Below are 14561 nucleotides of genomic sequence, written 5' to 3' on the forward strand. Positions count from 1 at the left end.
AAGACATACTATTTTCTCCATTGATAGAGTATGATACCTGTCATACAGTCTTTTATCCCAACAGCCTGTCGGATCCCAGAGAAAATGAGTCCTTCCAGTGGTGGATGAGGGAAGATTAAGATTTGGTCATCAGGTTGAACCAGGTGAAAGAGAAGCGGCATCACGCATTGGGAGCCTGACCTCTTTGCCTAGCCTTCAAGATACCACTTGGTATGCTCCTGAGTCACACCACACAGGCACAAATAACCTGCTAACCTCTTTTGCTGTATAACGTAATCTGTTTATTTTTCTCCCTCTTTATTATTTACTTGTTTATTTTATTTTTATTATTATTAGAAAGTAATTTCTAAATTACAGCAGGGATATGTCTCCTGGCTTACCACAGTAACTTCGGAACCCAGAACATGGTTTGGTACAAAATGTTCTTTTGTTTGTTGTATACGTGCTTTGGTATACAACAGACTCTCAGTCATTTAAGTTCACAATTCATTTTGTGAAATGAATAAATGAAGGGGAGGTGTCTAAAAAACACAATAACCAATACATTCAATCAATCTTAGTATTTTCCTTACAAACCCCAGACAAAATTACCAGAAGCAAGAACACAAAGCAATTTTATTCTTTTTTTTTTTTTTTGAGACGGAGTTTCACTCATGTTACCCAGGCTGGAGTGCAATGGCGCAATTTCAGCTCACCGCAACCTCTGCCTCCTGAGTTCAGGCAATTCTCCTGCCTCAGCCTCCTGAGCAGCTGGGATTACAGGCACGCGCCACCATGCCCAGCTAATTTTTTTTTGTATTTTTAGTAGAGATGGGGTTTCACCATGTTGACCAGGATGGTCTCGATCTCTTGACCTCGTGATGCACCCGCCTCGGCCTCCCAAAGTGCTGGGATTACAGGCTTGAGCCACCGCGCCCGGCCAGCAATTTTATTCTTAGCATTTTCCAGCCTGGTTAAAAAATACTATTGTGGGCTTAATTCTATCTTCTCCCCTGAATATTTTAACTAAGGAACTTCCATCTGCACTGCTTGATAGAACATGCAGTTGAGCTGAAGCACATCAAAAAAACCCAAAACCAGGCCACTGAAGATCAAGAGAGGCTAGCCTGGCATATTTTTAAATGTAATAAAAGGGATATGAACTCCTAGGAGTATAGTCCAAGTTATTTGACAATTCCTTGTGGTATTTGATTTTGTCCAGATTAGTGGACCATGATCCATAAAGTTGATTCAAACATGTTCGAATACATAAAGCACAAGTGACACTGCTAGGATCCAAACTAAAGGGAGACTAGTAAAAACTTCCAACTGCCCCTCACCTCCCTATTTCAGATAGATTATACCAGATGAAGAAACAGTTCTTTTTCATACCTGAGCCAACCTGACAGTCTTAAAAAAGTGCTGCTTTCTCTGATTTTAAGTTTTGGAAATGCCACTGGAAATAGCAAACACCATATGTTAAGAATCACTCCATTAAACAACTAGAAGGTATTATTTTCATATAACATTAGAAGCCCTGTTGTCTATTGCCAAAACAAATTGAGAAGTTGCTTGGACTTTTTAAAAATTATTATTATTTGAAACGGAGCTTCACTCATTGCCCAGGCTAGAGTGCAATGGTGCAATCTCAGCTTATTGCAACCTCCACCTCCTGGGTTCAAGTGATTCTCCTGCCTCAGCCTCCAGAATAGCTGCGATTATAGGCAAGCGCCACCATGCCTGCATAATTTTTATATTTTTTGTAGAGACAAGGTTTTGCCAAGTTGGCCAGGCTGGTCTCAAACTCCTGACCTTAGGTGATCTGCCTGCCTCGGCCTCCCAAAGTGCTGGGATTATGGGCGTGACCCACTGCACATGGCTGACATTCTTTACTTAAATTTTCCTTAACTTACAGAACTGTGAGGTGAAAGTAATGTGTCTAGTACTCTAAATTTGAAAGTAATTCGGCTCAAGAATATCTTTTATATTTCTTTACCTTAGTTACAACTTTTTTAAAAATCATGAGAGTAAGAGGCATTAATCATAATATTTTACCCAGCTAAACAGAAAACACCTGGAAGGCAAAATTAACCTTTCCAGGAATACCTAATTGTCCTATTAGCATAGTAAATGATACCGACCATATGATTACCTCCCCAGCTACTCAAATATCAGGAATGAGAAAGTTTCATGGGGGAAAGCCAAGCCTAGAAGTACTACTAACTAGGTTTGTGATATTGGGAAAATAATTTCTCATCTCTAGGCTTCTATTTCCTTATATGTAACACAGATGAGGGGCAGCCCAGCTGGTGTGGTTCAACTAACCTTCCTTAAAGCAGAGCACTTTCACTATCTGTTTTAAGTATTAAGAACTTGTGTGAGTCAGCATAGTGGGTTGAATGGAAGTTCCCAATAAATATACCTTTATGTTTTAAAAACTGTAATATTACCTTATTTAGAAAAAATATTATTGCAGATTCAATTAAGGACCTTGAGATGAAATCATCCTGGATTACCCAAGTGAACCGTAAATTCAATGGCTCGTGTCCTTATAGGAATCAGAAGAGAGTAAAACACAGAGGAGAACACCCTGTGATGACAGAGGCAGAGATTGGTGTGATGCAGGCCACGCCAAGGTATGCCTAAAGTCACTAGAGGCTGAGAGGAGGCAAGAATAGATCCCCGCCTCCACAGTCCTGCCAATACATTGATTTCAGACTTCTGGCCCCCAGAATTGTAAGAGAATAAATTTCTGTGGTTTTAACCACCAAGTTGACGGTCATGTGCTACTGCGGCCAATGGAAATGAATGGTTAAGTTCCCACAGGTATCAAAAGACTTTCATAAAGATACCCTCAAAAGGGGGTATCAAGGTTGGAGGATCCAAATAGGCACTCTAAGAACAACCACAGCAAGCCAGAACCTTTGCCACCTTTAACCAGAAAGAAACAAAGGAAGCAACAGCCTTACCTTCATGGGAGCTAAATGAGACCTGTCGTGGTGGAGGAGGAGGAGTTTAGAGGAAGGTGCAGGAGTGCACTAGCGCTGCATGAAGACACAGCCAAACAGGACAGGAGCTAGGGGGGAACGGCAGAGAATGCATTAAGCTCTTCTCTATTTGGCCTTTCCCATCCATTCTCTAACCTTCTCAGCCCTGGTCTGCCTCCAGGGAGCTGAGTCCTATAAGATATAACCCTCGTGTTTCTTGCTTTCTGCCTCTGGATGGATTTAGACAATGAGAAAAATCACACAGAGGCTGAAGGACAAGGAGGAGAGAGGCCAAATAGAGAATAACCTGCAGAGGTACCAAAAAAGATGAAGTTTTTTTTAAAAAATGAATCTATTGGGCGAAAGACAGGCATAAAATCTCTGGAGACTTTTTCCAGGAACTATTTTAGTTCTAACATTCTGTGATTGTCTGAAATATTGTATGGAAACATATTCCTCTTTTCTAAATTTCATTTTTCTCCACCTTGAAAGAAACCATCTCTACAAAGTTTAATAAATCTTTAACAGATTCAATAAATCTCTTCAATCAGCCCAATAGAAGGGAACTAGCATCTTTACAGCACTTCGAAGAACTCTAATTTACAGAATTTTTCAAGTAAGCTTTAAATGACTATATGATGTAATTATTATTGTGTCCATATTACAGAGAATTAAACTGAAGTTCTGAGAAATTGAATGTAATTTCATGACTAATAAACAATTAAGCTAAGGTCTAAATTATTTCTTTTGGCCACCAAAGCTGCTTTGCCATTCTTGCCTTCCCTGATTCCACAATTGTACCTACTATCCAAGAATTAAGGATAGTAGGTCCCATTTCCTTGAATAACCCCATCCTCAAACTAAAAAACTAGTTTAATTGTACTTGCGCAAATTAAAATTCTTGCTGCAAAACAACAAGAAAACATGCTATTATCTTCTAGAGTTCCATTTTTACTATAAGTTGACTGCTTCAAAACCATTCCCATCAATATTTAGAATCAGAATATTAAAATATTAATGGCTATTATCTAATAAGAGAATATGCTTAATTAATTATACTTTTTTCTTATAAATAATATTCTCATCCATAATGGAATAAAAAGAAATGAAGTTATTATCCTACTTTAAACAATTAGAAAGCTGGACACAATTAGAAGGTTTGTTTAAATCTTTGGCTTAGAGCAAAGCAACATATTGAAACAAATAAAAGAAAGAAATTGGTAGAAGGCACATAAAAGCTGGAAATTTGGGACCACTACAGTACAAACTTTTGAATTTCCTTCTTACTTGGGGTGCTAAAAAGTTGGTGTATCTTTCAAACTCTACTCTTTGAGGGCTTGGTGAGATGCCTCATTTGCAAAATTTGTTAGCACTCTCAGTGAACTCTGTCTCTCAGGGATATTCTCAGTTGTGTCCTTTGTTTTCCAGATTTACTGTGCAACCTGCACCTTATCACAGAATCTTAGAGTTGGGGAACAAAAGAAATTGAAGTAACTTTCACTTTTATGCATCCTTCCCCCCACAGAGCAACATTTTCGTCAATCCTTTGCCGCAGTATTTCATCTCCTATGTTGCAACATTAGCATCTACCTACCAGGGACAACACCACGGCTAATTTACCTATTCTCCAACTTCATGCTTAATAATGAATGCTGCAAATAAATAATGCTCACTGAGAGCAGAAATGTATGTTTTAAATTTTTCTTTCTTTTAAAAATGTTTTATGGCACAAACATGCTATACATTCTAGACCATTGCACAATTCTCTATCCACCCATACCCACTTTTCTACTCTGATAGAGATGCTAAAGTTAGAACTTTCTGAATGGAATCATGATCCGAGAGACCAAAATAGATACCCCTTTATCAACCGAGACGCTACTTAACCCTAAGGTTAAAGAAACCAAGTTACCTAAGGGTCAAGGGTTCAAGGCTCATCTGGCATGGCAAATTTCTGAATTCTTATTTCTCTAAACTCTAACTATAGGAGTATCAGATCCCTCCTAATTTTTATTTGAAATCCAGACCACTACAACTCTGAATGGACGAAGGACTGGCCTCACAAACATTCTCTCTGATAAACTACGGAGATCTGAAGTCAGTTTCAGTCAGCTTATAGAGGCTGTGCACAAACTGTCTTTGTGTCTTACCTTTTGATGTAAAGAGTCAAATTCCATCTCATTTTAATGCAACACATCCACCCCAAAGTGAACATGATATGATACGTGTATGTTTACCCATTGCTCGTATGATTGGCTCCCCTCATAAAGCTGTACAGCTTTTCACATGCTAAATGTGTAAATGTGTAATGCAGACCCTGAGGGCATAAAATCCAGCCTGTCTCTCCCCTTTCCAAAGAGAGAGCACCTTCTGTACACGTTATAGACTTTATCTTCCTGGCTTACAAACCAATATTGCCAATAAAGGTCTCCTTATTTAGCCACCCTGGTGGTCTTTTGGATGATGCCATAAATTCAGATATTCTGATTAGTAAGAGAAAATCTTTCTAGGAAGAAATGAGTACCAAATAGGAATTTACTCTGTCATCCCGACTGTCTCTTTGCTTTGAGATATTTTTCTGTTTCACTCTCCTGCTGCCATCACACATTGGCCTCAGGGTTTACTGCAATCCCTTTAAAGCTTTGATTGAACCCGAACCAAATCTCTTTCCTGATTCCTCTTAGTCCACCTAATACATGCTGGAGCCTTCCAAAAGATTTTCTAAACACAAAGGGATAACAAAAGTAAAATAAACACAATGGCTCCAAGAACTCTCAATCACTTGGCTTACAAATTATAAGATTCTGCTCTTGTTTTAGGTAGCTAGTTTCTAGGACAGAGAGTCTTGTTTTCTCTCATTTAGTTGTTGCCCAGCTTCATCAGTGGCTTGTAAATCAATGCTAGGAAGACACTCTTAAACATTCTGGCCTTTAATCAAGAACCAGCAACAGGGGTAGAGGTTTTTTCCTACCTATCTAATAGTTTTCATTCTGAATGACCAGTATGAAATTCAAACATTATTGTGAAATAAATACTAGGAACGATGTTGCCTTTGAATTGTTTCTTGTCTACCAGATACAGAGGAGCCACCTTGTTCCCAATATAGGACCTACAGTATAGCAATATCTGAATGTAGCTTCAGCATAAGCATTTTACCTTTGCCAGAGAATAGTTGCCCATTTTTTATAAAGGCCTCTGTGTACAAAAGGATGGTTGCTCTACCTCTACATGCAAAAGGCCAATCTAGGAATTTTTCCTGAAAGGAATTTGAGGATTCCCATCCTAGCATTTTTACTTTCCCTCGGTAATTCTTTGAAAATTGTATCTTTCCATTTTTGAAAGAAGTGAGTTTTTTTCTATTCTCTCTTCCTGCCTCTGTGACTACAACAGAAGAGCTGCAAGAATTTTAGATAACGCCAGGTCAAATGATAGACTTACATTTTATAAAAACCAAGGACATAAAAAGGAGTGCCAAGCAGAAAGCCATCTTAATCTACCTTGCGGCATTCTGTTATCACTGCTGTCAAAGTCATTGAGCCCTGAAAAAGCATAAACGCGACTCTGATTACAAAAGATGTAGAAAGGCAACAACAGGCTCTTTGGTGAGGCAGAATCTTAAAATCCCTGACAGCAAATCTCAGAATTCTGGCGGCAGCCCCAGCATGATATTCTAAATATTTCTTTGGGTTATCTGGTGTATCATGGCTTCTATAGATATACAAGAAAGGGTAGGCCATGGGGGATAAGATCCATTGCTGCCAGAAACTTTCGGCAGATGCACTGGTGAAAAGCAAAGAAGTATGGGACCAGAGTAGAGTATATGATGAAATTTAAATTTTGCCTTGAATTTCATTAGGATGTTTCATAGGTATTCTCACCATGAATATAGTTTTAAAGGTATAATAATGACTCTTATACATATAAAATGAATTAGTACCAAACATATCAATTAATTCATTAATTAATGAGTGCATTAGTCAGGTGTTGAAAGGTTCAAAGGAGAATTCAGAGTACCACATACACATAGGCACATAAGGAATGCTGAAATGAATTTACAAACTGAATTACAGTGGATCTGTCCACAGGGCAATGATCAATTGCATTTCGCTAAACACAACTAATTGCTTTTCTATGTATCAGAATTATTTACGTTACTTTCAGTTTTCTACCACTTATAGAGTGGCAAATTATCTCAAATGCAAGAAAATGTGGCTATAATCTAGAAGGGTGAACAATACATTATTTTTTTCCATCTCTTTTTTTTTTTTTTTTTTTTTTTTTTTTTTTTTTTTTTTTTTTTTTTTTTTTTTTTTTTTTTTTTTTTTTTTTTTTTTTTTTTTTTGGCCTCTTTTAAAGATTCTAACCAGTTTTTCCAGACAAATAAAATAACTTTCAATGACCTTAAGAAAAGTTAGTTAAACTTCAAATGATCAATGTTGCGATCCACTTTACAAGTGGTCAGTCAGATAATGTAGAAGGCAATGCTGCATAAATTCTAATAGGCTTTTTGACTGTAAGTTTTGGGTTTTAGTGCAGCATATGTATTATTCCATCATATTCAGCAAAGCCCTCATTCTGGAAGAACTATCGCCATCAAATTTTTACTTCTTCCATATCTTAAAACACACCATCCACTCCCTCAAGAAAAGAATATTAAGGTGTTTAAATACATCTTCAAGAATAAACTTCTTTAATATGTTTAATATGTTGTTGAAAGTTTCCTTCAAACATCTATCACATAATGAGAAAAGCTTTTAAAAAGGAAAGATGAGTGAATTAGTGACGGTTGGGTGACACAACTGAAAAAATAAGAAAAAGTCAAAAGTTTATTTTGGGACTCAAGGCTTTTACTGATAAATTAATGAAGTCTTTAGCCTCCAAAATGTTCAAAGCTCCAGAAGAAATTAATTGTAAAGCCCTTCTGCTCTAGGTAACAGCTTGAAAATACCACTTTAATATTTTTTGTATTGTGTGTTTTTATCATATGTAATCGATGTTATACTTAATGCAGTGTGACATTTCAAATGATTAAGGGCCTGCTGGGGGCATTCACAATGCAAGACCTTTTTTGCATTTACACTAATGATTTTATAATGGGGGTTTTATTATATTAATTATGACTACTGGGAGTCAGAAAAAAAGCAGAAGAAATTCAAGAAAGTTTACTCTTTAAGAAAATAGCTGTTACCAGATTTGTTGACATAGGTGGTTATTTGCACAAAGGGAAACAAAAGGCTTTATGACTATTAATCACTCCAAGCTTGCTGTGCTTTACAGTAATTATTAAATTAATTTATCCATGATTGCCAGGTTTTAAGTGTTTCTTTTTTTCTCCCCACAGCATGAAATTAAATGTTTATAAGGCTACAGCTTCAGCATTTGAGTTGGTTGGCAGGCAAGGCCAAGCTGATTTGCTAGACACTTGTATATCTACCCAACCCCCCAATTCGGTCTAACAGCAAAACTCAGCTCAAAACTAATTTCTCTGTTGCTATCTTGCCGGTTGTATAGATGGATGACAGACTGCTTACTGGAAGCAAAAATTATGAGACCCCCTCCCTTTAGAGGTGAGGAGATAGCCTAAAATATCTATTGCTTTTGTGAACCTGCAACTACTCACTGATGGAAATTAGAGAAATTCTGTATAATTTTAAACTATTCTGTCTCTCATGGGCATAATAATTTCATTGTGCTTATGCAGAATGCTTTTTCTACAGATGTGAACATCTGAAGCTGCCAAAAAAAAACCCATCATTTGGAAAAAGAAACTTTTCTACATGCCTTCAAAACAACCAAGTGCAGGGAGGAGAGCTATTCTGGCAGTCAAGATAGCAGGAAGCAATTGAATCAATACTTGTGGATAATTATGGATTGCGTTGTTTCTTAAAAGCCATAGAGACTGGGAAATGGTGTAATTTGCCATGCCTGTTTGTTACTCCAGTAATATATAGCTTGTAATAAGATTTCACACTTTAATTCATCTGAGAACCTTGAGGTGTTTTACAAGCACTAATTACTGAGAATCTTACCACGCTTAACTAAGACAAGCAAAGGCTACAGCATAGATCCGATTTTTAAGATTGGTAAATATGATAGAGAAGAAAAGCACTGGGAGAGAATTAGGGCAAACAACAGCTGGCTGACATCATAGGCTTTTCTTTTTAGGCTACTGCAACCATAAAACAGTACGAAATTTATCCTAGAAATAATACATTATGCCTTTCTAATAAGTCTTTTTATTTTTATTTTTAAAAAATGTATTGAGTGTTTCTCTGGTCCAGACATTGCATGAGGCACAAGGACTAAAATGGGTTATTTGGGATGATAGGTATGCAAAGAGGCTATTACAATGCTTTGCCCTAAGTGCTGGGATAAAGGAGCATATCGAGGACAATGAAAACAGAAAGCAGAGTGCATACATGTACTCTGAAAAGTTGCAATTGTAGCTGGAATCATTAGTGCAGGAATGGAAAATGGGTTTGCAGGCAAAACAAAACAAAACAAGACAAAACATCTTATTGCAGAGTTATGAAGACATGTTTTAAGGCCAGCAAATGATTCAATATGGTTGTGCTTTAGGTGAGGATGAATATAGTATAGTTGGGCTGTAATATATATGACAAAGAAGGAATAAAGAGATGAGTATAAGGCAAAAGAAGAAGATCTTATGAAGATTATAAACCCCTTGCTCATCTAAGCAAAACAGGAATTAAGAGCATTTGATACTTTAAAATTATATTAGTCATGTGCTTTCATAAAACCCATATTGTAACAGTAATTCTCAACATCTGATTAATTAATATAGCAGCTGCTTTGCTTTTTAGTTTCTTCCAATCTTGTTAGAAAATCATGAATTGGAGTCTTTTATTCCAATCTTCTTCCTCCAAAGGGATTAGAAGCTAGTTTCCATTGTAAATTGACTTTCTTGCTTTATTGAAGATAAATAGATCTAGCTTTAATATAAATATATATATCCTGTCATTTTTCATTGACAATTTTGTAAAAGTTGGGCTTTTAAATAAAATGTAAATGTTTCATTTATTCTTTCACCAAAGCTGATATATATAACGATGAAAATGTGTTTACACACCTCCCTCTCCATATAAAAGACCCCAAATCAGTTTAAACTTCAAAACCTTGGAAAGCTGTTGACAAAAAGGATGAAGAAGTGTTTTGCCAACCAAAACAGCATGAGCGTCACCATTAATTTGCTTTAAATTGCCATAGAAAGGAGATTCTCATTTCATGCTAGCATTTCTTGTTGGCTTAAAACCAATCAGTGAATATTACATTTTATGAGCTCAGACATGATGTGTATGACTAAATATTAATCTCTCAGACCACAATACTATAGCCAGAGTCACACACCTAGTGGACTAAAAGTAACTTATTCCTCAGGTAAAATATGTAAGCATGGGCTCGAAAAACAATGTTACTAGTCTCTTCTGAATGATCCCTGACACTGTGAACTTAATTGTTCTTGTGAGATCAGAGACCTACTGAATAAAGAGAAAATTAGTATAATAAGATATTTTCACATTTGGTTTGTGTTGCCTAGAAAGAGTAAAATCTGTCTGAAACTAACAAAAGGACTCTGTAGAGGATTCATATGTGAGAGCTTGAGATGAAGATCATTCATTCCTCTGTTCAAACAAATATTTATTGATCTATATTATAAGCAAAGTATGGTGTGATATGCTAACAAAAATAAGTATTAGAAGATTCCTTACAATTTGCCACATATTTGGGCAAGACAAGCATAATTAAATAAGAACAATTCAATGGGGTAAGCATTATGAAATGCATTCAAAGAACACTGAAGAGAGGATATCTAACTTTGTCTATGAGGACAAAGAAAGCTTCACATTTGCATTAGGTTAATAACTATATTCAAGCTAACTTCACTGTGAAGAATTATATACCCACACTTTGACATACATCATGATGGTTCCAATATAGCCATTATCCCTTAATATTGGCCTTGGCCAAGTCACCTGCTTTAGAAGAGCAGATGTCAGTGGACATACGACTAACAGACACTTTAAAACATGTTTGTGAATTTGCACTTGCCCTTGCATTCCAGATGAATATACCTGAAGAGCTGCTGTCACTTCACCAGAGGCTGCAGGCAAAACTAGCAGTCTAGAACCAAGACTAGTTGGCTACACTCTCAAGCAGAGGCACTACCTTAAGCCCAGCCTAGAGTACTCAAACCACAGTCAAACTGGAGGTCTGTGGACATTAGAACAAATGCTAGTTGTTGCAAACCACTGAGTTTGTTTTTTTATGTAAGGCTGCCTAATACAATATTTAAGCTGTATTTCAAAACATAAATAAGATTTTTTAAGGAAAAAGAAAGATATTTCAGATAGATGTAGCAGCATGTAAAAAAACACACACACAGTATGAAGCAATAAATTGCATGATATGTTTATAAAGTATCAAGTAATTAGATGTTGCCAATATATAGGGTATGTGTAGTGAGTAGCTTAACATTAAACTGCAAATGTTGATTGAGATTAAAGAATTCGAAATGTATTCCCTAAGTAATGAGTAGAAATGTTTAGGGAGTGAAATACCACAATTACTCCCTGGGTTCACCTGTCTGTTATAAAAGTTAAAGGGCCCTCTTATGTGTTTCCCAAAGCACCGAACCAAGGTTGAGTATTTAACTTATTTACCCCTTATCTATCTACACAGTGGAACAGTTTTCTTGGTTAAACACTTGCTATTTGGGTCAGAAGCCTTCACACAGCAAGTTCTGAATGACTTTTACCTTTTAATTTGGCATTAGGGGCCCTAAGTCATAGGAAAAGAAAGGAAGCAGGAGTCTGATATTCCTCCGACTTTTTCAAATCCCAACTGTGCAAGGAATCATCAGGAAGGACCATTTGGCTTTTAATGGCATTTGCACTGGGATTGACCTTAATTTAGTGCCATTCAGTTTCCCCCCAAAACTTCTACCCTTCCTGCAAACATAGCAAAATTCAAAGAAATCTTTGTCAACCACAGGAAACACAGCATCTAAGAGACCCTTGTGCAGTCTCTTAAGGTGGCAAGAGATGTGGGTACTGTCAAAGCAAATATGCTGGAGATTTATGGGGACTATGATTGTGGTTCAGGGAGCCTGCTCAAGCAAACATAAATCTTGGTAAAAGAGTCAGTCAAGCCATATAAAGATGCCACTACGAAAACCACAACTGTCAAGGGCTATCCTTATTAGCATCACGAAACCAAGGAATGCTATAAATCTCCTTTACATATGGATACATCCATCTTGTCCTAAACCATCTTCAAATTTAGCAATATTGCTTTATCACCAATCAAAAGACAGTAGGCAACAGTTACTAGAGAGCAATAAGCTAGTGATTAAAACAGAAATACTGCAATAATTTCTAACATTAATATAGTGTTCTCTGTCTTACAAAGTGCTTTCATGCTCACTCTCTCAAGTCACCACAAACTTGTAAATTGGGCAATGCAGGTATTTTCTAACTTCTTCCATGGATGAAAGAAACCAAGGCTGAGGATAATTCAGACAAACTTGGCTAAGGTCTCAGAGCTTTGTTAATGGCCAAGGCAGGACTTAAGACAGGTCTGGCTCTTGAGTCAAGGCTTTTCATATGAATTGAAAGAAACTCCAAACAATCACACCTGTGTTGTATGAACCCTCAGAGTCAGACTTGTATTTAGCTAAAATGTAGGACCACCCATCTTGTGCTGGGGCATTTTTCTACCCAATATTATCATCATATGACCAATCTAATGAAATCAAGAGACTGCTTCTAGCAGAATGGAAGCAAGCGATCACTTAGCGAAACATAGCAAACTTTACATTGAGAGAACACCTCAGAGTTTACAAAACACTTTCATAACCAAAATTTAAATTATTGATGTTAACTCTGTTATTACTTTCTCAAGAAAAGAATTTGTGTCGAAATTGTTTAAATAGTAAGTCATAGGATGTGACATATAAATGCTTGCATATCAGTTAACAAGCTCTAAGTTTATAATTATTCAATTAAGGAAATATATGCCCCCAGCAGTGAAGGACTCACCAAAAATAACGAATTCAGTTAATTAACTGAGATTCAAACCCTGTTATCCTAACTCCCAGATCAGATATTATACAATTATGACTATTCATATTGTGATGCCTCAATGCTGGAGAAGTATCACTTTATCTTAGTCCCAGGCCCAACCAATAGCCAACACATGTACACATGTAAAACACACACACACACACACCACACACAACTTTAGGGATCTGTAGTGCCTATTATCCTGTTCTGTGTAACTTAAATACGGTTGTTTTGGCCCGCTATCCCTACTCTCTCGAAAGTCCAGTGCATTCCCCAATATTTCTGTAAATTCCCAGGGGGTTTTCATGGCTTGATTTTGTGCACTCTCTTAGACTATCAATTTCACTCACTTGTCATTCCAGCAACCATTCTCTTATCTGCCCTGCACCAACCCAGATGGAACACTGAGCTCTTTTACCTTTAATTTTTCAAAAATAGATTATGCAAAACACTTATGAGTAACAAACTTACTGAAGGCCTCGTGTGATTCGAAGGATTTATATCTCAGAAAAGCACATTACTTAAAATATTAGCAATGCCTATTAAGAAAAGCTCTTTAATCACCCCCCCCCACAAGGGGATTTCTTATTAAGGCCACTTAATTGGTCATGTTTCTTTGGGGCCCCACTCTTTCTCTCCTCATAGCTCAATTTTCATTAAAGTCTGCAGAATAATTTTGCTTTTCATCTATTATCGTATCTACTTTTGTACATTCAAAGATTCTTTAAGGTACACTCATGGACATAAAGGTTGGAATAATAGACATTGTAGACTATGGAAGGTGTGAGGGTGGGAATGGGGCAAGCATTGAAAATTTACCTGTTGGGTACAATGTTCATTATTTACTAGTGGGTACATTAAAAGCCCAGACTTCACCACCACACAGTATATGCATGTTAAGAAATCCACACTTGTATTCCCTAAATATATTTTTTTAAATGACAAAAAAATTATTAAAAGTATTTTTTAATATGGTCTGCCAAAATAAAGGTCCTATAATCCAGGTCCCTTTTTTGGTAGGACAGAGAAGCTGTCAAAACCTTTGAAATTCATCTATCTTTCCTTCCTCCTACATAAATCACTCTTAGTGGGAGTTTGCAATGATGAGATGCAACTCTCATCCTAGATCCATGCATCAGAAAGTAGAAGTGACTATATTCAGTTCAACTTTTCAAATGATACTTTTTATAATCTTGTTCTAGGAAATAAGTGAAAAATTTCCTTTGGAAATAACAGTTGGCTGTCAACATTGCCTGACATTGTCAGCATAAGATAGCAATCCTGAGTTTCTACAAAGCCAGTTGCTGGCTGAATAAACCATGTTTAAACATAAAAGCTAGATGCAATCAATCAAGATGCTCATAAGACAGGTAACCTTTGGCCGGGCGCGGTGGCTCAAGCCTGTAATCCTAGCACTTTGGGAGGCCGAGGTGGGTGGATCACGAGGTCAAGAGATCGAGACCATCCTGGTCAACATGGTGAAACCCCGTCTCTACTAAAAATACAAAAAAAA

Source organism: Cebus imitator, unplaced genomic scaffold, assembly GCF_001604975.1.
Source record: "Cebus imitator isolate Cc_AM_T3 unplaced genomic scaffold, Cebus_imitator-1.0 Scaffold115, whole genome shotgun sequence".
Classification (NCBI taxonomy): Eukaryota; Metazoa; Chordata; class Mammalia; order Primates; family Cebidae; genus Cebus; species Cebus imitator.